This window comes from Camelus dromedarius, chromosome 21, assembly GCF_036321535.1.
Source record: "Camelus dromedarius isolate mCamDro1 chromosome 21, mCamDro1.pat, whole genome shotgun sequence".
In the NCBI taxonomy this organism is placed as follows: domain Eukaryota; kingdom Metazoa; phylum Chordata; class Mammalia; order Artiodactyla; family Camelidae; genus Camelus; species Camelus dromedarius.
The window spans coordinates 314,597-340,538 of NC_087456.1; positions in this window are offsets into that span (position 1 = coordinate 314,597).

The window sequence follows — 25,942 nt, forward strand, 5'->3', positions numbered from 1 at the left end:
TCACGTGGTGGTGTGGACCAGGGGGCAAGAGGCTTAGATAGTAGTGACAAAGCTCTGTGACCCACTGGCTCTGGCCTCAGCTTCTCAGGGGGGATCAGAGAATTTCACAGGCACCTTTTTTGTTTCTGTGAAATGAGGCCTTGATACACAAACACAAGGTACAGATGAACAGCCACGGCAACGGGCTGATGAGTAAATGAGTAGACTATGGCTGTGTTGACATTTCTGTTTTCAAACCTAATTATTTGTTTGTGTAGCTGATGGTTCGTAACATATCAAACCGAGCTTGAGAAAGTGATAAACTGGGTGCATGTTTACTCTCTCGTTTCTAATGAGAAATGATTTTTGAACAACCTTTTGATGTGCACAGATCCTCCCTTGAGGTTAGAGGAGTAAGTAAATTATGCCAAGAGGAGGCGTGATCCCACCACGTGGCAAAACCCGCTTTGAAGTTTCGGGCACCTTCACAAGCAGGTTTCCAAACCGAAGAATGAGGCTTCTAGGAAAGCCACCCAGACTTTCCTAAGTATGGCCAGGTGGTCTAAAAGATTATTAAAACCGAATTGGAATGCTTTTCTTCGCCTCTGTTGTTGGAAATGAAGGGACATGAGTGGCTCTTGAAACACCTTGCTGTTTCCCCATCACTTCAGCACCTGACTCATGGGATGGTCTGGCATGAGGTGAGTTCATACATGTAAAGTAGCCGGAACAGTTCCTGGGTCATACATACTGAGCACTCAAGAAATATCAGCTGCTCTTATAATTGTTATCCTTCTCTGGTCATCTGCAGGCAAGTTTGTGGCTCGTTTCCACTGAAGAGTAGGTGCTCGATAAATGATAGCTATAATGAAAGCTCAACCACACAAAATTTATGGGACACAGCAAAGGCAGTGCTAAGAGGGAAGTTTATAGCGATACAGGCCTTTCTCAAAAAAGAAGAACAATCTCAAATAAACAATTTAACCCACCAAATAAAAGAACTAGAAAAAGAAGAACAAAAAACTCTGAAAGGCAGCAGAAGGAAGGAAATTATAAAGATCAGGGAGGAAATAAATAAAATAAAGATTAAAAAAAACATAGAAAAATCAATCAAACCAAAAGCTGGTTTTTTGAAAAAGTAAACAAAATCGACAAACCTCTGATCAAAGAAGAAAAAAGAGAGAGCACAAATCAGCAAAATAAGAAAGGAAAATGGAGAAATTACAACAAATAAAATAGAAATACAGAATATCATACGAGAATATTATGAAAAACTATGTAGAACCAAAATGGATAACCTAGAGGAGATGGACAAGTTTCTGGAAACATACTGTCCACCAAGACTGAATCAAGAAGAAACTGACCACTTGAACAAACCAATCACTAGAAATGAAATCGAAATAGCAATAAAAAAACCTCCCTACAAATATAAGTCCAGGACCGGATGGCTTCACTGGGGAATTCTACCAAACATACAAAGAAGAACTCATACCAGTTCTTCTCAAACTCTTCCAGAAGATTGAAAAGGAGATAATGCTCCCAAACTCACTCTATGAAGCCACCATCACCCTGATACCAAAACCAGGCAAAGATACTACCAAGAAAGAGAATCATAGGCCAATATCACTGATGAACATAGACGCCAAAATCCTCACCAAAATATTAGCAAATACAATCCAACAACACATAGAAAAGATTATACATCATGACCAAGTGGGGTTCATCCCAAGGACACAAGGGTGGTTCAACATACGCAAATCAATCAATGTAATACATCACATCAGCAAGAGAAAGGACAAAAACCACATGATCATCTCAATAGACGCAGAAAAAGCATTTGATAAAATTCAACACCCATTTATGATAAAAAAATCTCACCAAAGTGGGTATGGAGGGAACATATCTCAACATAATAAAAGCTATATATGACAGACCTACAGTCAGCATAGTACTCAATGGTGAAAAACTCAAAAGCTTCCCATTAAAATTTGGGGCAAGACAAGGATGCCCACTGTCACCACACCTATTCAACATAGTGTTGGAAGTCCTAGCCACAGCAATCAGGCAAGAGAGAGAAATAAAAGGGATCCGAATTGGAAAAGAAGAGGTAAAAGTGTCACTATATGCTGATGACATGTTACTATATTTAGAACACCCTAAAAGGTGCACACAAAAACTACTAGAGCTGATCAAAGAATTCAGCAAGGTAGCAGGTTACAAGATTAATGTTCAAAAATCAGTGGCATTTCTTTACACTAACGATGAATCAATAGAAAAAGAAAATAAAGAAACAATCCCCTTTAAAATAGCACCCAAAGTAATAAAATACCTGGAAATAAATCTAACCAAGGAGGTGAAAGAATTATACACAGAAAACTATAAACCATTGATGAAGGAAATTAAAGAAGACTTTAAAAAATGGAAAGATATCCCATGCTCTTGGATTGGAAGAATCAGTATTGTTAAAATGGCCACACTGCCCAACGCAATCTACAGATTTAATGCAATCCCTATCAAATGACCCAGGACATATTTCACAGAACTAGAACAAATCATAATAAAATTTATATGGAACCATCAAAGACCTAGAATTGCCAAAGCATTACTGAAGAGAAAGAAAGAGGCTGGAGGAATAACTCTCCCAGACTTCAGACAATACTATAGAGCTACAGTCATCAAGACAGCATGGTATTGGTACCAAAACAGAAATATAGACCAATGGAACAGAACAGAGAGCCCAGAAATGAACCCACAAACTTTTGGTCAACCCATCTTCAACAAAGGAGGCAGGAATATACAATGGAATAAAGACAGTCTCTTCAACAAATGGTGTTGGGAAAACTGGACAGCAGCATGTAATTCAATGAAGCTAGAACACTCCCTTACACCATACTCAAAAATCAACTCAAAATGGACCAAAGACTTAAACATAAGACAAGATACAATAAACCTCCTTGAAGAAAATATAGGCAAAACATTATTTGACATACAACTCAAAAATGTTCTCCTAGGACAGTCTACTCAAGCAATAGAAATAAAAGCAAGAATAAACAAATGGGACCTAATGAAACTGACAAGCTTCTGCACAGCCAAGGAAACCATAAGTAAAACAAAAAGACAGCCTACGGAATGGGAAAAAATTTTTGCAAATGAAACCGACAAAGGCTTGATCTCCAGAATATATAAGCAGCTCATACAACTTAATAAGAAACAAACAAACAACCCAATCCAAAAATGGGCAAAAGACCTAAACAAGAAATTCTCCAAGGAAGACATACAAATGATCAATAGGCACATGAAAAAATGCTCAATATCACTAATTATCAGAGAAATGCAAATCAAAACTACAATGAGGTATCACCTCACACCAGTCAAAATGGCCATCATTCAAAAATCCACAAATGACAAATGCTGGAGAGGTTGTGGAGAAAGGGGAACCCTCCTACACTGCTGGTGGGAATGCAGTTTGGTGCAGCCACTGTGGAAAACAGCGTGGAGATTCCTCAAAAGACTAGGAATAGACTTACCATATGACCCAGGAATCCCGCTCCTGGGCATATATCCAGAAGGAACCCTACTTCAAAATGACACCCGCACCCCAATGTTCATAGCAGCATTATTTACAATAGCCAAGACATGGAAACAGCCTAAATGTCCATCAACAGGTGACTGGATAAAGAATAGGTGGTATATTTATGCAGTGGAATACTACTCAGCCATAAAAACCAACAACATAACGCCATTTGCAGCAACATGGATGCTCCTGGAGAATGTCATTCTAAGTGAAGTAAGCCAGAAAGAGAAAGAAAAATACCATATAAGATTGCTCATATGTGGAATCTAAAAAAAAAAATAAAAAATAAAAAAAAAACAAAGCATAAATACAAAACAGAAACAGACTCATAGACATAGAATACAAACTTGTGGTTGCCAAGGGGGCGGAGGGTGGGAAGGGATAGATGGGATTTCAAAATGTAGAGTAGATAAACAAGATTATACTGTGTAGCACAGGGAAATATACACGAGATCTTATGGTAGCTCACAGAGAAAAAAATGTGACAATGAATATATATATGTTCATGTATAACTGAAAAATTGTGCTCTACACTGGAATTTGACACAACATTGTAAAATGATTATAAATCAATAAAAAATGTTAAAAATGATAGCTATAATTATTCTATAATCTTACACTTGGCACATAATAAGTCCTCAATACATATTAGCATCACGGCTATTAAAAGTTACTACTGCACTGTGAAAATACCCAGGAAGCTTACATTTTATTGGGCAGAAAATATTTTCCAAGGTAGATGACTTGGCAAGTGTTGCCTTGGGGTGGTTTTGCAGACCGTTCGTAATGCCAGTGTGTTTATTCCCCTCCCCCCCCACCCCCAGGTCTTCCTCTTTTCATAAGGATTAACCATATGCACTGAGATTCCTTAATCTGATTGCACTTCTTTTGCTTAATTTCAGAGTTATTTATTTTTTTTAGTTGAAGTATAGTCAGTTTACAATGTTGTGTCAATTTCTTTTGTACAGTATAGCGATTCAGTTGTATATATATATATATATTCCTTTTCCTATTGTTTTCCATTATAGACTATTACAAGAAATGGAGTATAGTTCCCTGTGCTATACAGTAGGGCCTTGTTGTTTATCTGTTTCATATATAGTAGTGTGTATCTGTGAATCTCGAACTCCCAAGTTGTTTTGGAAATAAGCTCCCCTTTTAGTCAGCTTGCAGTGTCTAGTACAGTTAAGCTGCATTTCCCCATGTCGCCAGCAGGGGCTGACGACTAATACGCGGTGTGTTTCAGCCTCAACATTGTAACACGGGAAGCTTGGAATTCCGGAAACAGAGTAGTGCCATACTGAATCAGTGAGTGCATTGGAATGTGTATGAAATGAATTGGCTTACGAAAAGTAATGCCTGTAGGTGTGGTACTCTGGCTATATTTGTGAGAATATTTGAAGCTTAAAATTTCCTGCTCTTGTTTGTTCGATCATTTGGAAGATGTTTGAGTGCCTACTGTCTGCATGGTGCTCAGCTGAGTCCTCTGGGAACCGATGATAAGGAAAAGCAGAAAATAAGCATTACCTTCGTACTGGGTTTTTCTTTTTCTATAGGTACATGCACAGGAAAAATGATTTTTAAAGGTAGTTCATTCAGAAAAATAGAACTTCTGTTAAAACAGACTTTATTAAAGGTATGTGCAAAAGATTAAAGCAAAAATACATAGTAAAGGTCTGAACATAAGATTCAAATGGACCTTGGGATGATGAAGTAAAGGTGAACCCAGATGCTGCATTGTCCCCCCATCCCCCATCTGGAATAGTCATCACAAAGCACTGAATTTCCTAGGAGGACTGAATATTTACCTTTACAAAAGCAGGCAGAAATAAAATGAGCAAATAAAATGAACGAGCTGAATATTTCCCTGCTATATCTTCCATGTAACAGTAATACACAAGTCTCATTTTTCTAACCCATCCTTTACCTTGTACCTGAAATAGAAAATCTGATATTCATCAGCATCTTCATTTATGCATGACCACTTCCTATAGGTAAAGCATGCCGTAGAGGGAGGGCATGGAACCTCTCTGAGCTGGAATCTTTTCATCTGTGTGATGGGGTTGTTGTGAAGGCCCTGGGAGGCAGTGCAGACGAAAAAGCACTTGTCAACTCTTAAGTAATATACAAATATGGAGGGGTGGTTAAGGAGTTAGTGCTTTTCCAAGTATTGGTTTTATATTTGGAAATGTTATGGCTCTGCAGCATCTGTCCGTCTACATAAGTTGGAAATATTTGTATTTTTATTACTAGGGATCAGATCTTTGGTTGCTTTAAAAGCTACACAACTCAGCTGGAGTTCCTCAACTATTATTTTTATTTATTTTTTATAATGCTTGTGTATGCAGGTGGGAAGAATAAGCATTTACAAGAGATCATGAATTGCCCTTTTAAAAAACATAAAATATTGGCCTAGTGTCTCCCTGTCTTATTTGTTCAAGTGTTGTCAACGTTCTTTAATGGTGGTTTCTAATCAGTTCACTGTCATCACCAAAAAGTACATCATGGAAATGTAGATTTAGTACCACAGCAAGACAGGACATACGAATTGACATTTGTACTTTTTAAAAAATTTCCATTTTGTAAAAAGCTAACTTAAAATGCCAATGACTCACAAAACATATTGTTTAAACATGTTCAGATTGCTAACACACCATACTGTTATGCCTTTTAGATTCCAATAAACCATATGAAAATGCTAATTATTGAGTCTACATTAATTTGTATAAATTATGCAAATTGAGTAGCAATTAAGCACTACTGTGGTTGAGGTGGATTCCATGCTATTTTTTAACTTAATGTTGGACTGACATAGATTCTGTTCACTAAAATAAATTGTTTTATTGTTGAGTGTTTACAAAGCAATTGCTGATGGTAATTGGTTGTAGATGACACTATTGTGCATTTCAGTAAGATTTATTTAACCATATGCACCACAACCAAAACACATAGAGGAAGAACTGTCAAGGCAGGGATTTATGGCAGTTCATTCAGAAAAAATAGAGCTTCTGTCGATTAACAGAGACTTTCTTTATGAAAGTTATTTTAGAAAGATGAAAACAAATAAATAATGACAAATGGAGCATACCTAAAGAGATGTAGCTAAGAATATTTGAAAAACGTAGAATGTAGCAAAAGGTCAAGGCATCTCATTCAGTCTTTCAAGAAGTATACTAGGAAGTAATTATAATTTTGGATGCCTCTTAGGTATATGGATGAGAAATTCAGCCCTGATTTGGTCCAGCCAATTGTGTGTGCTTTTGCTCTGTCACACAGTGTTTTTTCTCCCAAATCACTTAAAAGTATTATAACCAGATCGTGTGCCTGGACGCACTCATGTGTGTGTGTGTTTAGCAGTGGATGGAACACCATTTTCATACTCTATCAAACATTAATTAAATTATTAAGTGTCTTGGGAGCAGCTTAGACTGTTTTCAGTGGTGGTTCACAGAAAGCTAACTCTGGAAGATCTCATGTCAACCCATTTCTCCGGAAAACAGAAACCTGCAGTCATGTTCTGTAACCGCTGAACAGAACTCAAGGCCAACCTTCCCGCCTCCGGAATTCAGATTGCGTTTTTCAGATGCAAAGGTTAAACACGTTGACGTGATAATTATGAGAGGAAAATAAATCCTTCCTTTTGCCAAAAATTATTGTGTGAAGGAGTGTGTAAATTATGATCTGCAAGAGTGGAAATGGCTTTAATGTTGAAACATGGCATCGTGGTGATGAGTAGATCATGTCAGCCTTCGGTGATTTATTTCATTTTAGTTTCTCTAATCAGCAATGAATTTGGGGAATCTAGATTCACAGAAAGTGATCTTCCTGAGAGTTTAACCAAAATTAAGAGAATATGTTATGGATTTTCCACTAAGGTCATATTTATGTCATTATTCTAATGAGAACTTTAGTAAGGCAAATCTACAAATTGATTAGTTTTACTGCCTTCATAAATCTATTTTCCGTAATCTCCAAACCAATTTTCATTTGCCTTGATGTAAAGTGTATCAGTAGTCTGAAAAATGTGAAGAGTAAATCATTACTTTCAGTATTTGTTACTTAATAGCTTAATAATGAATGGTAAATCTCCTAAAGGACTTTTTCAGTTGAAACTTTATGGTTTGAAATACAGCTCAGTAAGTCCTTTGGTTTTCTTTAACCAACCACACTTAATTGTAATCCCTGTTGTTACTTTTGCCAGATTTTCCATTGCCCTGGCTAAATTCACTGGAGGAAGAAGTTTTAGAGCAGGATCTGTACTTTGAAAATTTGATTTGTGATAACTCATTTGATCATGTAGAGCCAAAGGATTCAAATAGAATCCTACCTCCAGTGAAAGAGATGAAGTGTGTGTCTCGGGATGTGGGTCAGAGCTTTGTTGCATCCTTCAGATGGGCTGACTGGGTGTGATGGTGGACCAGCCCTGAGCCGAGAGACCAAGGATTTCTGTCCAGGAGCAGCTTCATGGGTTTAGGCAAGTTATTCAAATTCTCTGCGCCTGAGTGTTCTCACCTGTGTCTACCATGACAATCAAATGATACACATATGGGAAAGCTTTCAGGAAACCTGAAAAGGATGCATAAATGGTATGAATTATGACTTAGTTAATAGTGCAAGGTATTTAAATTTGGCATCACATGTTGATTCAAGCTCAAACTATGGCGTCAGACAGCACTCCCCCTGTTGAGATGTGCAGCCATGGATGTGTGACATAGTTTCTTTGGCCTCAGTTTCCCCATCTGTGAAATGGTGACTGTAACAGGGTATCTACCTCATAAGATTGTTATAAGGATTAAACATAAGAGGCACCTAAAAGGCACTTAATAAAGGTTAGCTTTTACCACCGGGACACAGCGTAGTAATGATAGCAGAATAAAAATACTTCTCATTTGGTAGGTACTAGAAGATGTCTGATAAAATTATTTCTTTTGTATTCATTGTCTACCTACCAGAAGTTTAGATCCTTGAAGCATTATCGAATTGTCTAGGCTGTCCCAGATTTGTCAACAGAATTCTGTTTTGTTTCTAAATCTTAGATCCAATCTCGTGACCCACTCACTCAGTAGAGTAGGGTGGCCCCACCAATGACATCCTGAGATGCTGTGTAGGGAAATGATAAAAAAGCATGGCTTTGTGGTCAGAGGGGCATGGGTGCAGATGTTTAGTAATCCTTTTTATTCCGAACTAAAAGAATTTTTAACTACCTGAATGGATACTTTGTAAAGAGAATAACAAATATCTTCATAGACAACACTAACTAATATTAGGCTTTGCTTTTTAATGTTACCTTGCTACAGTAGGTCCTGTAAAAGTTGTTTAAAAACCAAAAGGGGTGACGTTGTCCAACCTGGCCTAATTATTTACCTAGCAGCTGTGAACTTTGGGAGTTGTGGTCTCTGTATGTGACTCCTAGATACCCATTATGATATCTGCACTTTTGTTTAAAACAAATTAAGCCAATAGAGAAAAAAAAAAAAAAGATCCTTACCCATCTCAGCGAGCAGTGAAATCTGAATCTATAGCTTGCAATTGAAACTATTTTTTTCCCAAAGCCTTTGAGGGCTGTTACTCAGTCTGGTGTAAACAATTGATTGTTACAGTCCTAGGATATTTGCGTTTTAATTAAAGACAGTTTTAATTAAACTCGAAACTTTGCTCAGAAAAGGCGAGTTTGGGCAGCCAGAGTCCTTGCATGCTGAGGCGACTATTCAGCGACGACTCACACTCCGGGAATTCTGTGTTTGGTGCCACTGAAGTAGTAACATGGCTATGAGTCTGTCTTGCTGACTTAGGTGAAGGCACCTCCCAGCCGCCTTTGGAGACCCTCAGTGGAGAGAAGCTGGCCCTCGAAGGGCTGAAGACTGGCTGGGGGCTGAGGTGCTTTAGACAGACAGACATGGAGGCGACAAATCAAATTTTCCTTTGTGCATGGGAGGTTAGGTAGTCAAAAGGGGAAGCTATCTTAACAGAAATATTTGAATATGTGTATGTTCATCTGGACCGTGAGAAATAAATTTGGCAGTCCTGAAATTAAATGTTTTTGCTAACTAGCCTCTTAATATAGCAGTTGATCGGCGTGACCTGGGGGCATGGAACTAGGCATGGACCTCACCGTGAGAAGGTTACATGAAGGCCTGGGTTCTGCCTCTGAAAAGCCGTGTGACCTTGAACAGGCCATAGAATAAAGATTACAGAGTCGCATCTCTCCAGACCTCAGTATCCCCAGCTGTAAAATGTGAATTGTGACCTTTGCCCTGTCAACCCCACAGAGCTTGTATGACGCTCAAAGAATATCACGCCTCTGGAGAACCAGGCAAACACCAAGTACTAGTAATGCGCACCATTAAAAAAAATATTTTGGTAAGAAGTCTGAGCAAATGTAATCTCAAGTTAGGAAAACAGTGATTTATTTGAACGTTATGGGGAAGTTGCTTTTGCTTCTCAAAATAATCATGGAATTGAAAAGGCTTCTTAATATCCTGTAAACCAACTCAGTAGAAATGGCAAGAGATGTCAAAGACAAGGTTTGGGGAACTGGGTGAAGTCCCAGGATGGACATGGCTCAGGGGAGAGGTACATACAAACAGGCAGGAACATTTTCTCAGCATTCCAGTGTGCAGGGCTGTAGGTTGCAAGAGATCAAAGATAAGGCTTTCTCAGATTATTGGCATGGTCCAGGTGTGAACCGCTGGGAGCCTGGTCTGCGATGGTGGCTGTGGGATTGGAAAGGAAAAGAGAGAAAGATTTCTGAATTTTGACTTGTCCAAGGTATTCTTTCTAGCGAGTGCTTATAGAATTGGAACCCCTGGGGTCTTGCCATCGCGCTGTAGGGAAAAATTGCATGTGGTGTAGGTTCTTGTTTGTTTCCAGGAGCTTTTACTGCGGTCCATTCACCAGCGGTCCGCTGGCCGTGTGCCTGGCTTCTCCTCCCCGCTGCTTAGCTCACAGCTGCAGACAGAGCTCTGCTCTTTGGGGAGGTGGGGATGATGAGGGCGCCCCTTTGTCCTGTCCTCCTGAAATGAAGCACTGAGAGCAGAGGGAAAAAAGGCAGTGGCTGAGTGAGAAGCAGAAACAGCCCCATCAGTAGCATCAAGATTAAACAATTCTCCCATCTAATGGTAGGAAACGAGGCATTTTCCACTAGGCTGGCTCTGATGGCTGTGTCCTTGTGGTGCCGCACCGGGCGTGCAGGGGTGTACGTGGTTTGTAATGAAGTAAGTTAAGAAATAGACCCAAACATGGGCCATCTTGCTCCTCCCCCAAAAACGGTCTGCAGTGTGATCGGACCAACCTCCCACCTGTGATCAGAGTCTCTTAAAAACACTGACAGATACTTGACTCAATCCAAGAAAATCTACCCCCTCTAATGGAGGAACCATTTACTAAGGATTGAAATCAAGCAGATGTCAGGGGGCAAGTACAGAACGCATACCGTGTAGGAGGCACTGGCCCAGATACAGTCCCCAGACAGCTAGAAACTTGCAGGTTGCTGGGCCCAGTCCCAGAGTCTCGATTCACTGTGTCTACACTGGGGGCCCAGAAGCTGTCTTTCTAACAAGCTTCTGGGTGAAGCCCGGGCTGCTGGTCCCTGGTCCATCCTTGGAATGAGCACCTCATTAGCACCTCTGTGCTTCTCAAACTTCAAGGTGTTAAAAAATGCAGATTGCGACTCAGTAGATCCTGAGAAGCACCGGCTAAGTCTGCCTGACTGTTTAAGTGAAGCTTCTTTTTGTTTGTTTGTTTTTTTATTGAATATAGTCAATTTACAATGTTGTGTCAATTTCTGGTGTACAGCACACTGGCCCACTTCTGCATATACATACATATATTCCTTTTCATATTCTTTTTCATTATAGGCCATTACAAGGTATTGAATACAGTTCCCTGTGCTATACAGCCCTCCAGAACAGATCTGTCAAGAACAGCACTTAAAAGAACATAAACCCCCGATCCCCAAACCACTGCCATTTATGACTCCTCATAGGGGCAAGGCCTTGTGCTAAGTGCCCCGACTGCCTCATCCTGTTTAGTCCCGACAGGAACTCATTAAATGGAGACAATCCCCATTTTACAGATGAAGCAGCTGAGCCTCAGAGAGATCACTCAGGCCACACAGCTAAGGAAATGGTGGTCGTCTCCAGATCGGAACCCAGGTGCGCCTGACTTTGAAGCCCTGTGACTTCTCTTTCATACCGGTCTGTTTCCTTTAATAGCTACTCGGTATCCACTCTGAAGACATTCATTTGCTATTCAAACTATCTGCCCTCTGTCAGCCATGTCCCTTGCCGGTCCTTCTTTGACGTGTTCTCTGCTAAACAGAATCTGTACGGCTCCACACAGATAAACAGACAGCCTCTGCTAACTAGAAGTTTTTTTTTTTGAATCCTCCAATAAACATGCAATGGATTATAGAGCTGTAATTTTTCTTAAACTCTGGGCAGTCTTTAAATTTAGTTTGTCTTACGAGAGTTATGGGCAGACAAAACAATATCATTTATTAAGCCTTGTTAGGTACCTTGTGCTTTCATATCTGTTTTCTTTTTTAACTCTCTTTCCTACCCTGAAAGCAGGAATTATCCTCCCCATTTTACAAATGACAACTAGAGACATTACTGACCTACTCAGCATCATCCAGCTAGAGAGCTCAGGTGTGATCGGAAACCAGCTCTGTCCGATTTCAAAGCCACGCTCTTTCCCTTATGCCCTACTGCCTCTCAGTTTCCTCATCTGTGAAATGGGTAAAATAATAACCATTACACAGGCATATCATAATACCTGGCATTGATGAAGTGGTCAATACGTGGTAGCTCCATACTGTTTTTGTTATTTTGATGAGACTTAACATGGACTGGAAGCAAAATAGGTCCACAGAAATTCTCCATCAGAGCCCCCACTCCTTCCCTGCACCCAACATTCTCAAGATTGAAATACACCCTACGTAGCCTACAGTTTGGACAGATGTATCTTCAAGTTAGTAGCTTTCATTCTTGCCCTCACAGTTTCAAAGAGTACCATTTGCTTTCCATTAATGAAGGACAGATGCCACACATCACTTTGAAAGTTTCAGCGTTAGATTCCGTCTATAGCCCTGGTTTAGGAGGACGTGATCTGAGCCGCTAGATACAAGACGTCATTTCTTTTCTTTTCTCATAGCCAGCTTGTTTCAATTAGAAATAACTATAAGGCATCTGCCAGAAATATGTGCACTTTGTTAATCTGGGGTTACTCAAGAGAATGGCAAAGGGGTTTATATATTACATTCGCTAATAAAGAGAAATGTTAAATATAAACAGTATTTCAAGATGAGGACTAAAATGAAATACCTAAAACCTTACCAGGTCCAGCTGGTTCATATTTACATTGCCAGAAGGAGGGATTGGGGGCGCGCTGCAAATGCACAACACCTTCTGAATTCTTCAAATTAAAGGGACAAATCGTTATCTGCAATGACCTGAGTGCCAGAGGGGGGAAGAGATAACAGTATCGGCTGGAACAAAGGCTGTCACTGACCAGCTAAAGGTTTGGCTTTTTTTTTTTTTTCATTTTCTCTGAATCCAAAAACGAATCCCATTAAATTGCATTATGAAATAGGACCAAAATCTAACAAAGAAAAGCCAGGCCAGTCGCAGATGCTAGGTTTATACTCCCCACAACAGAGAGCGGCCTTCCGTACAATTCACATTAGCCCAGCGTCCCCCAGAGCACACACCACTTCCTGGGAGTAAATGAAGCATTTTTGGTAGCTGCTTTCCCAGTCGGTCTTAGGCCACTAGGGTCCCATTCAGTTAGTTATTGCTTCAGAACATTTAATGGTGCCCTAGTGGCCCAAAATGAATGAATGTAGCTTCTAAAACATCCTAACTTCCGGGAGTAGCTTATGCACCAGGAGAATCTGCTTCATCATAAGCTGTGCAGAACGCATGCAAAGAGATGCTTCTGAAACTTCCAGAATCCTGTTCCAGCAAATGTAGAGCTATGAAGCCACCATCCGGGGTACCTTCCTTGGTAAAAATCATTGACATCCTTGACAAAAGCCAAAGTGCCTTCTTACTGCTAGTTTTCCTCACTGTAGCCAAGATGGGTGGAGGAAAAAAAAGGTCTAAAAATTTAAGATCTTTCAGCCACACCAGATGCTTTTGAAAAGAAAGAACTCAGTCATTCAAAGAGCCTGATTTTATGAAGTGACATTTGAGATTATGATATGACATTGCAGATTTGACATGATTGTGCTAATTGTGAGAAAATATGCTACTCTGATCAAACGCGACTGAAGGAAATAAAAAGACATTGTGGTTCAACTTGTAATAAAGAGCAGCTCATCCCCACAGCTGTTTGATTGTTACCATAGTTATCTATTCAACGTGGCATGTACAGTACAGTTAACGTCTCATTACCAGTAGCCTGTTGCGTGCTTATTGTTAAGAGGAATTTAACATACAAGCTTCCGTGTGGGTTGTTCTCCTAATTTTGATTCTTCGAGCTGACTGGCATGAGACAGGGAGCTGGACTGTATTTAACTGGTTTTATTGTGACATGACTATGATGGATGTGACGGGGGCCTCTATTATTCGCTGCAGAGTGTGGCCGTTAATGAAGCCATTAGCTGAGCTAAGGCAAGTGAAGAAAATAGGGAAATTACCATTATACTGAAGCCATTAAGTTGTTATCCACCACTTTCCCCCCTTACTCAAAAAGGCGTCTTCTTTTTAAGGCCTCCCTGACTGTCTTTTAAAGATTCATTAGTTCATTAACTTTCCAAGGAGATGGGGGTGGATGGCATGGTTGAAATTTTAATCAGGCCAGTGTAGCGTGTTATTACCATGATGCCAGTGTCTGTGTTCCATTGCTGGACCACGTCAGGTTAATTTTAAATAAACCGCGTTACGGCAGATGTCGTTCTGTTCTGGGTGTAACCGAAAGAGCTTAAGAGCTTCCATTTGTAGAGGACTTCAGAGCTTTTTCACGCTCGGTAGGCCTCCAGGACGGGCGCTGTGCACCCCTCCTTCCCAGATGAGCGAGTACGCTGAGGCTTGGTGAGCCTGTCACCTAAGGAGTGAACATCATCTGGGCGGAATTGGGTTTCACACTTAAATTCTCCTTGAACCTTTGTATTATGACTTTTGCTCTCCCTATGGTATATTCTTCACTGGAAAAGTGAAACTAACCTCTAGTGAGCCCACATCTTCCGAGAATGAATGACTTGTGTTGTATCCTGTATGAAGTGTCTGCCAACGATCTTTAAATCTCGCTGTCATCATTGTTCACCAGGGCTTGGAGCATTTTGTGACCCACAGGCAGTGTGCTGGTGCTGGCCAGGTGGGGCACAGTTGGCTACTTCTGCATTTATTTTGAGGCGAGGCAGATGCTGCCTGTGCGGGTCATGCATGTCACGTGCAGCACCAGGAAGCGTGGCCGTGGGTGGTTTCAGTTGACTCCAAAAATGTTTTTGCTCAGTCAGGTTGAGTGAAGTCTCCTTCTTGGCCAAGCAGAAGACACAGGCCTGGGTCCTCAGCCCTTGGGAAATCACCATTTCCCAAGCCACCGTGAGAACAGTTTCCCCTTTACAGGGATGGTAAGTTCAATTCCACACTTGATCCTTCAGATACCAGGGAAAATTGCCCCCCAGAACCTGTGCCTCAGCTCACTGATCACAGCCTGTCCCTGAATGGACGCATCTTCAAACCCGTTAGTGAACATATGCTGCATATATAATGATTGCATACTTCAGGGTCTAAATGGGTAACAAACAGGAACTCAACTCGTCTACACTGGGGCATTGTTCTTGAGATCTCCTAAGAGCAGGTGGGTGGATCTTCAGCGCCCCACCTTGGTTGGCATCCGTCCAGGCACACACGTGCCCACAGGCTGAAGGGTGGTCAGAGGACAGGGGGAGGTGTAATGGGAACTGAAACTAAGAATATTTCTCATCGTATTTTTATGAGCTTCCCTAGGGGGGCTAGAGCCTACCCCGAATAGAAACTCAGTACATATTTGTTAAAGGAATGGGCAAAAGGGAAAAGGATGCTGGCTCAGAGTTCATTCAGCCATCTGGGTCTTTGGGGGCCATTCCCATCTGCTTCGCCAGTGAGCCCACACATGGACACGGAGCTCGGTCCTCCGTATCACAGGCTGCATCACTAGCGGTAGAGCCGAAAGGAAATCGCCGACTCCTCTCGGGCCCAAACCTGGCCACCTGGCCTTGGCATTTCTGTGTGAATTCGAGAATGGTTTCCTGACACCTTCCTGACGACGTTTCATACTCTGCGTGCCAGAGCCAGCAGTGGAATGTGGGCTTCCTGAATTCTAGATCCACAGGTGACGCAGATGCCCGAGGAAGATGCCCGGCTCTTTAGTGCCCACTGGTGATAAATCTTAACATCCATTGAAGCGTAGATCTATATCGGCTGAGAAAAGCTTCTGCCCTTTTGCTTTACTTTTGCAAAAGAAAAGAAAGGGAACTGATCTTGATTGAGCCCCTACCCTGTGCCAGTAACTGAATGTGCTTGGCGTGTTAGAGATACGCTTGCCAAACATCCATCCAGTTACCCTTTAAGAGGGGCATTGCCTTCCTCGTTTTATGGATGGAAGTGACACTGAAAGGCACAACGTGGCTTGGCCATGGTCCTGGGGTAAATGGCAAAGCTGGGGTTCGAACCCAGGTTTGTGAGACAAGGTTCCAAAGCCTTCCTGGGACAGCACACAATAGGAGGGAGCAGAGAGGTGATCCGGAAAAGATGGAACCGCCTAGTTCTTCAGGGGACGTCTCTGGAGGAACCATGTCATTATTGTTATTTAATAACCCTAATGATTAGAGTGGTATTTTTTATAGTGGCTCTCAGCATCTGCTGATAAACGTGCAAGAATTGTTATTTGGTGGTGCTATGAAAAACAACATTGGACTCTAAAGGTGTTTTAAATTTAAATGCTTTCACTGAGTGCTCAATTATCTGCTTGTCTTACTTTCCACTCTTTATGAACAGGGTTAAAGTAACAAGGTTAAAGTAGGTGACCAAACTCTGGTGCTACCATCTTTTGTCACTCGTTTATTTCTGTCCCTCCCTGTTCCATGACGGCATAAGTCTTTTAAGCTACAACATCTAACTACCTCCCCTGGGAGGGAGCCGGAAAGACACAAACCATGGAAAGGGTCAAGACTGTTTAAGCTGATGATTTGCCACAGTCTGAGGTGAGGTTGTCACTTTCAGCATTAGAGTGAATGGTCACTGAGCAGGGAACCACCCAGGCCCCCCTCTCTGCATCAGGTATTGCGTTTTATTTTATGGCCTACATGCCCAAACTCATTCTATGGTTACATTTTTCCTGAACAAAATACTTACTGGTTTAAATATAAACTAACCCTTTCCAAGTTCAAATAATTTAGGGATTCATTGTTTGAATTACTTACATGACTTCTTTCCTTACACTTGTAACTATTTCTTAAAAGCATCCCAGATGGGAGATGAATTGATGCCTAAGAAAACAAGTGGGTTTCTGTTCTATCCTCTCTCTCTCTCTTTTCCCTTCCACTAGGACCTGCTGAGAACCTCACGATGGCTGCCCGTGTGTGTGCACACGTGTGTGAGTGTGCATGCGTGCATCTTGGTTTGTCTCCGTTCTGGGGTCTGGGACTGCGGCAGAGCAGCACTGTAACGGTCAGGGTTCCCGGCGCGTTCACTGCTGCTGGGCTTAACATCTGCATGATACAGCACAGTTCCATACGAACAAGCTACTGCCTTCTTTCGTATTTTGAGGTTTTGTCAACTGCCATGCTCTCAGGCTTCTGAGTTGCTACGAAGGCATCTTCTCACAAAGCCTGTAGTGAGAAAGCTGTGAGACTGTACGCCCGCTGAGCTCAGTTCATATGGCTGGTCAGGCCGGCCATTGGTGGAACTTCTGGTCCCATGTGACATTCTCCACAGGCAAGAGTAAACTGGGGAGGGGATGCTTGGACACCATGCAGGTATTCCATTGCTCCTTAAAGTTGCACCCACTAATTTTAGCATCCATGGGTGGGTATTACCTGCAGAAGATATTGCTGTGGTGCTCTAATGAAGATTTTCAATTTCCCTCCTTACTTCTGTCTTTATTAACTGGAATTCTTTTGTTAAGAAGGGTAATCTTTTCTTCCCCTTGATCTGTCCCATTATTTTTAATTATATTGGGAGGAACTCATGGATATTTATTTCATTCAGTGACTGTCATCTAATACCGTTGTTATTTGGTTTGTTGCTCAGATTTTTCCAGCTTTAGTAGTTGCATCCCTTTCATTTCAGACTGAGAAACAGGCTGGAGAGGGGAATCTCCTGCCCAAGATCACGCTGTGACCCTGGGGCTCGTCCCTTTGAACTCACAGTTCACGCCTCTCCATGATACTGTGCCACTCAGAGAAGACTGTGGAAAATACCAACGTGCATTCTCTCTGCCTGCTATGCTTTTTGTTTATCTTTTTAATATTATAGTCTCTTTACATGTAAGTGTTACTGACTGACAGTGCTGTGTTAGTTTCTGGTGCACAGCGTGGTGATTCGGTGATACGCACATACATTCTTTTTTCATATTCTTTTTCAGTATAGGCTCTTACGAGACAGTGAATACAGTTCCCTGTGCTGTACAGTGTGACCTTGTTGTTTATCTGATTTATTTATAGTAGTGTGTATCTGCAGATCCCAAACTCCTATTTTATCCCTCTCCTCTTTTCCCTTTGGTAACCATAAGTTTGTCTTCTCTGTCTGTGAGGCTCTTTGTGTTTTGTAAATTAGTTCATTTGTGTCATTTTTTTTGATTCCACACACAAGTGATATCATACGATATTTGTCGTTCTCCTTCTGACATAGTTCCCTTAGTATGATCATCTCTAGATCCATCCATGTTGCTGCAAATGGCATTATTTCATTCTTTTTTTTCTGGCTGAGTAGTGTTCATTGTATATTTATACCACGTCATCTTTATCCAGTCATCTTTCGATGGACATTTAGGTTGCTTCCATGTCGTGGCTATTGTGAATAGTACAGTCTTGACTGTACTTCACAGCTGGGTACAGGAGGAATTTGGGGGTGTTGGCCTACTGTGTTTAAAAGTCTTTGTCAAATGCACAGGACTTCAGTAGCCTGAGCCACTGTAGAGTGGAATTTAAAATAAGATGGGTTCACCTTGTATCCCTTTTAAGTGGTTACCCCATAATGAGGCAGCGTAGGCATGGTGACCATGCGTCCTGGTTGGCCTGGGATAGTCCCAGTTTGTACCTGTTTTCCTTCTGTAATCGTCAGCCGTGTCTCTTTTCCCCCGAGAAGTGTGCAGATTTGGATGATCAGTTATCTGACGCAGTTATCCCCGAGTCACTGGCTTTCAGTCTTTTGCTCCACATCAGAATCACTTAGAGGGCTTGCTAAACCACGGATGGCCAGCCCCGCAGATTCTCATTAGGTTTTGGGGGGTGCCAGGAATAGGCACTTACAACAAGCTCTCTGAGAAGCCAGGGCTGCCTTTTGTGGATCCCACTTGGAAGATGACTGCCCTAAGCATTGGCAGACAGTCAGATGAATGGTTGGATGAATGGATGGGTGAATGAATGGATGAAGGGTGTCCGCCACATGACAGGCACTGTGTTGGCCGGTAGGGAGCAGATAGGCAGTCAGGCAGGTGATGAGTGACAAGTCACTGCAGTAAGGACAGTGGTAGGGCGAGTACAGGGTGCCGTGCGAGTGGACTGCAGAGGCCCCTGCCATAAAACTGGGGCCTCTGGCTTGGTCTGTGACGGCAAGCTTGTATTAAGGTTCTGGTACCTTGTGAAATCGTTTTCTCCCTAGTCCGTTCTACCAGTGTAATACTAATTCAGTTCATTGGATACCGACCAACCAGGAATCTAGATCAGCATTTTTCTACTCTTGGCTTTTATTTAAATTCAAGAGCTGAGGAGACAGTTGCTACTTCAGGGAGTCTCTCCCTACTCCCGGGGTGGACACAATACATAAATAGTTACATACTTGCTATAGGTCGAACTGGACTAGGCTTCTCAGTTATGTCATGGAACAGATTGGGTTCGTTCCATTCTGCTCCCCACCTGCATGTACAGGATGAGAAGTACCACGTCACTGTGCTTCTGAAGGCAGGACAGTTGAAGGGATAGGACACATTTTCAAAGGAATTTTAGCGATAAGAGAACTAAAAATTTTCCACAAACCTTTTACTTAACCAGAAAGTGCACTTAGAAGAACCTAACCCTCAGTTCAGTATACTTAAGTTTCCTGGGGCCTTTATAGCTTGTAGATAGTGATGGGTGTGTGTGTTTCTCATAAGACTACCAGTAAAAGTGGCCCAGAGGCCGATCACTCTAGCCACGTACATTTGCCAGTAAGAGTCTAACCTGCAAACTCTGTTCTCAACAGGCTTTACATTTGCTTTGGAATCTGTCATTGAACAGAGTTTCTCCTCCTGTCACCTGGCTTGTGGACACAGCGATAAGACTTCAAGCTGATGACGCAGTTGTTGGGTATCCAGGCTTTTGCTTGGGGCCAGGAATACTGCCCCGCTTTCTCAGGGCTAAGCGTGTGGCGTGGCCTCCATCCATGTCATGTTGAACCAGAATTCCTGACAGATACTCCCTGTACTGTGCCTATTTTTACAGCCAAGATGCAAACAAAAATGGTGGGACTCCTCACCTCCAGAGTTAGGGACATACTGTGTGACTGGTATGTTGATGAACACCATGAAACTTTTCATTTGTAGGTATTATTAATGTTTGTTAATAGAATGTAATCTTTTATCCCTTGGCCTGATGCCATGGGATAGATTTATTCAAAAAAATTTGATGCTTTTCACATCTAGTAAATTATGTTTATAGAGACGGAGTTAGTGACACAGGCAAGATAGTAGTAATAGCACTGCTAATTATATCACTGTGCGTAAAAGTGACATCAGTGTTATCAAGTACCATTAATAGTCCCAAATGGTGTCAGATGCAGCAACCTTTGATTTGAATATAGCTTGTAAATCTTGCTAAACCTTTTTCTCCCCTACAGATTTCCAAGTGTGCGTTGGCTCTATGGTTTTTACCTAAAGAGAGACAGAACCACTTAGAAGAGCCAGCCTACCCAATTTACAGCAGTGGCTTTGGGGACACAGTTGGCACCTGCTTTCCGAGATGGCCCGGGCAGATGGCCTTTCTCTCTGATTTGCTAAAGACATAAGCTGATCTCGTGCACTATTCCTTTATATAGCGGAGACGGGAAGGATGGCTGTGTGCGGGCACACATTACCAACTGTGACGATGACAAGCAACTTAGGAGCAATCTTTCTTTTTGCTTTTTCTTGATAGAAGCCAACACTTTACAATGGCATCTCCAGCTTTTTGGGGGCTGCCATATGTGTTCTGGGTTGCTCCCCGTGTAGCAGAGGAATGGACAGGCAGAAAATCATGCAAGAACTGAATTTGAGACCCAGTGTCTATTGTATCATGCTGTGTTCCCACACCGTTGTTTCTCTGACATTTCATCTGTGTTTGACTGCTTCGGTAGTATTCGAAACATAAATGGTTTTCCTTTTTGTCTCTGAGGGAGAGAATCCCTTGGATAAGATCGTTCTAATCAGATCATCGACAAATCCTGAGGATTTGTGCCTTGAAGTTTTCCTTCTCTGCAGGCCAAGAATGTGCAGAGTCCTGGTGGGAGCATTGTTTAGATGTATGACATCGGTTTGTTTGCTGTGGTCATGTGCAAGTAGATATTAAGGCTTTGGCACTGATTGGGCATTGCCAGAGGTGTATTTATTGAGCAGCTATTAAGTGCAAAGTGCTGTGAAAAATAAACCCATGACTGAGACGCTGACTTTGCCCTCGAGGAATTTACAGTCTCATGGGGAAGGTAACACATGCCCACAAATGCCATAAAAAGTAGGCAGAGTTCAGAGCTGTGGGGGGGGCTACAGAAAGCCTGCTTGGAATTCGAAGGAAGGGCTGCTCCCTTCCCATGGTGAGGGGTAAAGTGTGGCCTTGAGACTGGCTTTGTCCATGAGGTGATGAAAAATGACAGTCTAAGTGGACGCTATGGGGGGAAAGGCAAAACAAAAATTGTCCAGGGAACTGTGTGCATATTTGTCTGGCTGGTTGCATGACAGGGACTGTAGCAGGAAGCCACGGGCTGGCTGAGAATAAGAGGGACTTGGCTGGATGCGAGGTGGGCAGGAGCAGGAATTGAGGGGATCACACTGCGTTGTGGCCACACCACCAGCCACTTCGGCTGCTGGGGCAGGGAATGGGACGTCTGTTCTGCAGACACAGGGAGCCACTGCAAGTGAGCAGGGGGTGACATGAGAGCTCTGCTCTAGGACGATTTCATTGGTGTCCTGCGTTGGAAGGATTGGAGCCAGGAACTCCAGTTAGGAGTCCAGTTGGAAAAGGGAAGGCAATGGTTTTAGCCACCAGTATACTTCTAAGAACAGGCATTTGGAGTATCCTTGCGGTTTTGGAATGAGCCATTTCTGCTCAGTGGATCTTTTCATTTGAATATAGTAGTTTGAAGATGCTCTTATATGTCACATAGGTCTCGTAGGGTGAGTGATCTGGAATAGGGAACAGTGTGTATGTTTGGGATCCATCCCAATCGAATGGGTCTCCAGCCCCGGTGGGCTGAAGGATCGCCCCGGGACCCTGGGGAGAATTTTAGATTCTGTAGTTCCAGGGTGTGGTCTGGGAATCTGCACACCTGCTGAGGGCTTAGGGTGACTGTGCTGCAGGTGGCCTGGCCCTGACACTTGGAGAGATACTGTGGCTGCCCACCGTGGGGGTAGAGAGGCATGTGTCTCTGCCCACCAGTGACCTGCCTGCTCCAGAGGCCGGAGACCCGCAGCTGTGGAGGGGACCAGAGCCCCTGCAGCGGGCCGATGCCCGTGGTGGGCCCCTTCTGTACCTTCTCCCATTTCAGCCTCACAGTTTCTCCAAGGAAGGGGTTCTTTTATTCTCGCCTTTCAGGAAGGCCTATGTATGTTTTTCAGGAGTCGAGCCTCCCACATGCTTCTAACAGGGATGTGGGAGGATTAAGCAGTGACCCAAGAAATTGAGTTTCTGTGATTTTTGGCCTGGTCCTCAGGCTTCTCTATTAAGTAGGAAGCTCTCAAGAGAGAAGTGTTGACTTGCCAAGTGTACAGGTTTAATCAAATTCAAACAAGGAAAAAGCCCTTCGTGGGAGACAGATTTTAGCTGGAGGGGATCGCCTTCTCCTTTGTCCTACCCGTTTGGGCAGGTGAATACCCAGACAAGAGTCCCATTTCCTCTTCATCCTCCATCTGTCCCCTCTGCTGCTCTCACTGCCAAGTTCTCATCACTGGACACTTACTGACGGTTCGACAGAGGTCACGCGCTAACTAAGCAGGACGTGGCCATGCTGTGCGGCCAGCGTGACTCAGCCTTCTCCCCACTGCAGGTCGGTGGAGGTTGCCTGGAATACCTCGGCAAGCTCTGTGCTGTCCCCGTGACGTGCTTTTGGACACTCCTGATGGTAGGGTCGAGGTCAGCTCCTGCTCTCACCACCCACGGCCATCAGACTGTGCCCTGTGCCCAGTGGGTTTCACCAGCAGACAATCTGTGGTGGAGATATTGGAGAAAATGTTTGATTTCCAGTTGCTACTTCCCAGTGATTTGCCACACACAGAGCTCTCATGGTGTGCATTTTGGACCTGTCTGTAACTGCAGTGTTCATCCATGTCTAAAGATGCAGCCGAATAAGACAGTCATTTCCCATTTGCTTTCAAACGTATTCTAGCCTTCCTAAACTTAACGCTACCAGCAGGGCAAGGGAGTGGGAGGGGATAAATTGGGAGTTCGATATTTGCAGATACACACTACTACCTATAAAATAGGTAAACAACAAGTATCTACTGTCTAGCACAGGGAGCTACATTCAATATCTTATAGCAACCTATAATGAAAAAGAATATGAAAAGGAATATGTGTATGTACATGTATGACTGAAACATTATGCTGTACACCAGAAATTGACACAACATTGTAAATGGACTAGACTTCAATTTAAAAAAGTTAAAAAAAAATAAAACATGTTCTAGTCTTCTAGTGTCGACATCTCTGTAAGGTGGGGAAACCTTTAATGGAGTGGATTCTGACCAAATAGCTCATGGACTCAAGAGAAGAATAAAGATGTCATCTTTTTTGCATATATGTGCCTCCATATACACTGGCTAGGTAGATCTTTTACCATTTTTTAAACACTTCAAATATAATCTGTCATAAAAAACTGATTTGGACAAAATATTTGGCTATTATGATGGTTTTGGTTTTACTTTATTAAAAAGTAAGGATCATAGAGCTGAAAGGAACTTGTAGCAGTTTTCTGGTCTGTCCTCACACGACAGGGAGTAGCGTTCTAGGCGAATGGAGGTGGAGTTGGCTTCTGAAGGTGTCCTGAGAAATAGTTCTCACAACCTTGAGGGTGAGGCTGTGTCAATCATTTCTGTATTTCCTTCCTTAGCTGGAAATAGCCAAGGCTCAACAAATATTCGTCAAATAAATGAATGAGCCTTTATTGGCAACACACTGAGTTGGCTAGCAAGTGAGTTTTGAGCACATATTTGTGGAATGGATGCCTAGATGAAGGAATGGGCTTCTTCCAGTATAGCTAAGGTGATGTCCTCAACCTTGCAGATAAAATCAGTTTTTTCTCAGTCCGTTTGCAGCGTGATTTTCCTTAACTGTTCACCAGCCCCTCTGTATTCAAAAAATCACAGCTCATTTTCCTTTCCTCCTGGGCTCATCTCTCCAGGCCTGTGGGAGTCTCTGGGGCTCTCTGATCCCTGAGTACATCGTAATCCTCTGTCTGTTGTGGACCCCAGGCCTGGATATGCCACAGTGAGCTTTACAGAGGATTAGTGGGCATTTTGTATCTAGACCTGGATGATGGCAATCAGACTTCCTGAGTGGATGAAGAGACCCGTAAGACAATGGAGGTTTTGCTGGACTTGTGATGAGTTTCTGCAAAATCTGGCTGGACCGCTCTTTGCTCTTCTTGCCCCCAGTTGCTGTTTCTAGAGCTCAGCGTTTGTGGTCGTCGCGTCAGAAGTGGAGGCTACTGCCTTTCCCCCGTGGCTATTGAAAATGATGTGCTTAATAGTTTAATAAGCATTTTCAGATAACTTCCTCTGAGGACTGGAGAAAGATTTCCCCTCTCCCATATAATTTGGTGGTTCCCAAATTGTCCTTTAGCTTGAAAATACTGATTTGCTATTGTTTAGCCCCCAATGGATTGCTTCTTATCTTCAAGACTGGATTTCTGTTAGAATGAGAGTTGGCAGGATTCAGATTTAGCCCAGTGAGGTTTGTCAGGGTTGGTAAAATGTTACAGACTGAGAACAAATGGAATAGTAACCCAGGAAATTTCATGTGGATTTTGTGAAAAGCAGTTATATCGGGAATCAGGACCTTTGGGGTGCACATTTGTCAAAGACAATTATTTAAATGCCCGAGTCTCCTTGCAGAGGGAGGAAATTGATTTCCATAGATTTGTTTATACAGGTTAAGTCATAAAGCAGGCCGAAAATGGGAACCAGTCCAAAGTTTCAGCAATAAGAGAATTGCATCAAAGTTGGTACATCCATACAGTGGGCAGTAAGTTTTCTTTGGACTTCTTCGCAATTTCCAGTTTTGTTTCACAATGACCACGTGTTGCCTTCACACATACTTTTATACATGACATAATAAGTGAGTTCTGTCAGTCCGTCTAGTGAATGAGTCATTGTACCTGAGGCTGGTCTCGGGAACCCCTGACACAGCCCCACGTCCTCTGGCTCGTAGCGCATGACTTGTAGTGTGAAGACACCAAGTCTATGGCCTTGCCCGACGCGCACCAGCGCCGAGTGTCTGGCCAGCTGTAACTGGCCGGCCCTTTTGGAGGCAGGGTCTTCCCTGGCCAGACGAAATCGGGAGCCCATGCTCCTGACTGGAGCAGGCTCCTGGCCAGTCCCCCTTCCCCTGGAGTCAGACATGAGGGAACATTGGCCAGATCGCCTTTGCCAGGCAAGCGGAACAGAAGTGGGGCCTCTAATCACGTGTGGTTCTCAGTGTGTTCTGGGCGCTGTTCCTGGCCGGCTTGTGATGCTCAGGGGCCAGATCACTTGGCTGTCTTGTCTTTGAGTGGAGGGACCGAGTTTAATGTGACAAAACGAGTCTGGGCTTCATGCACAGATGCTTTTGCATGAATGAAAATGTCAAATCTGGGAGAATGGAAGACTTTATAGTTTTCAAAGTTTCTCTAATATGTTTTGTTCAAAGCCTGTTTACCTCTACGTATGGAAGTCAGGGCACTCCCTTACTTAGGGCCTCTGTAGTGTCGACTAAGTCAGGTAGGGTCCCGGCTCCATTCTGAGTATTTGTTGCTTTGTGGGAGG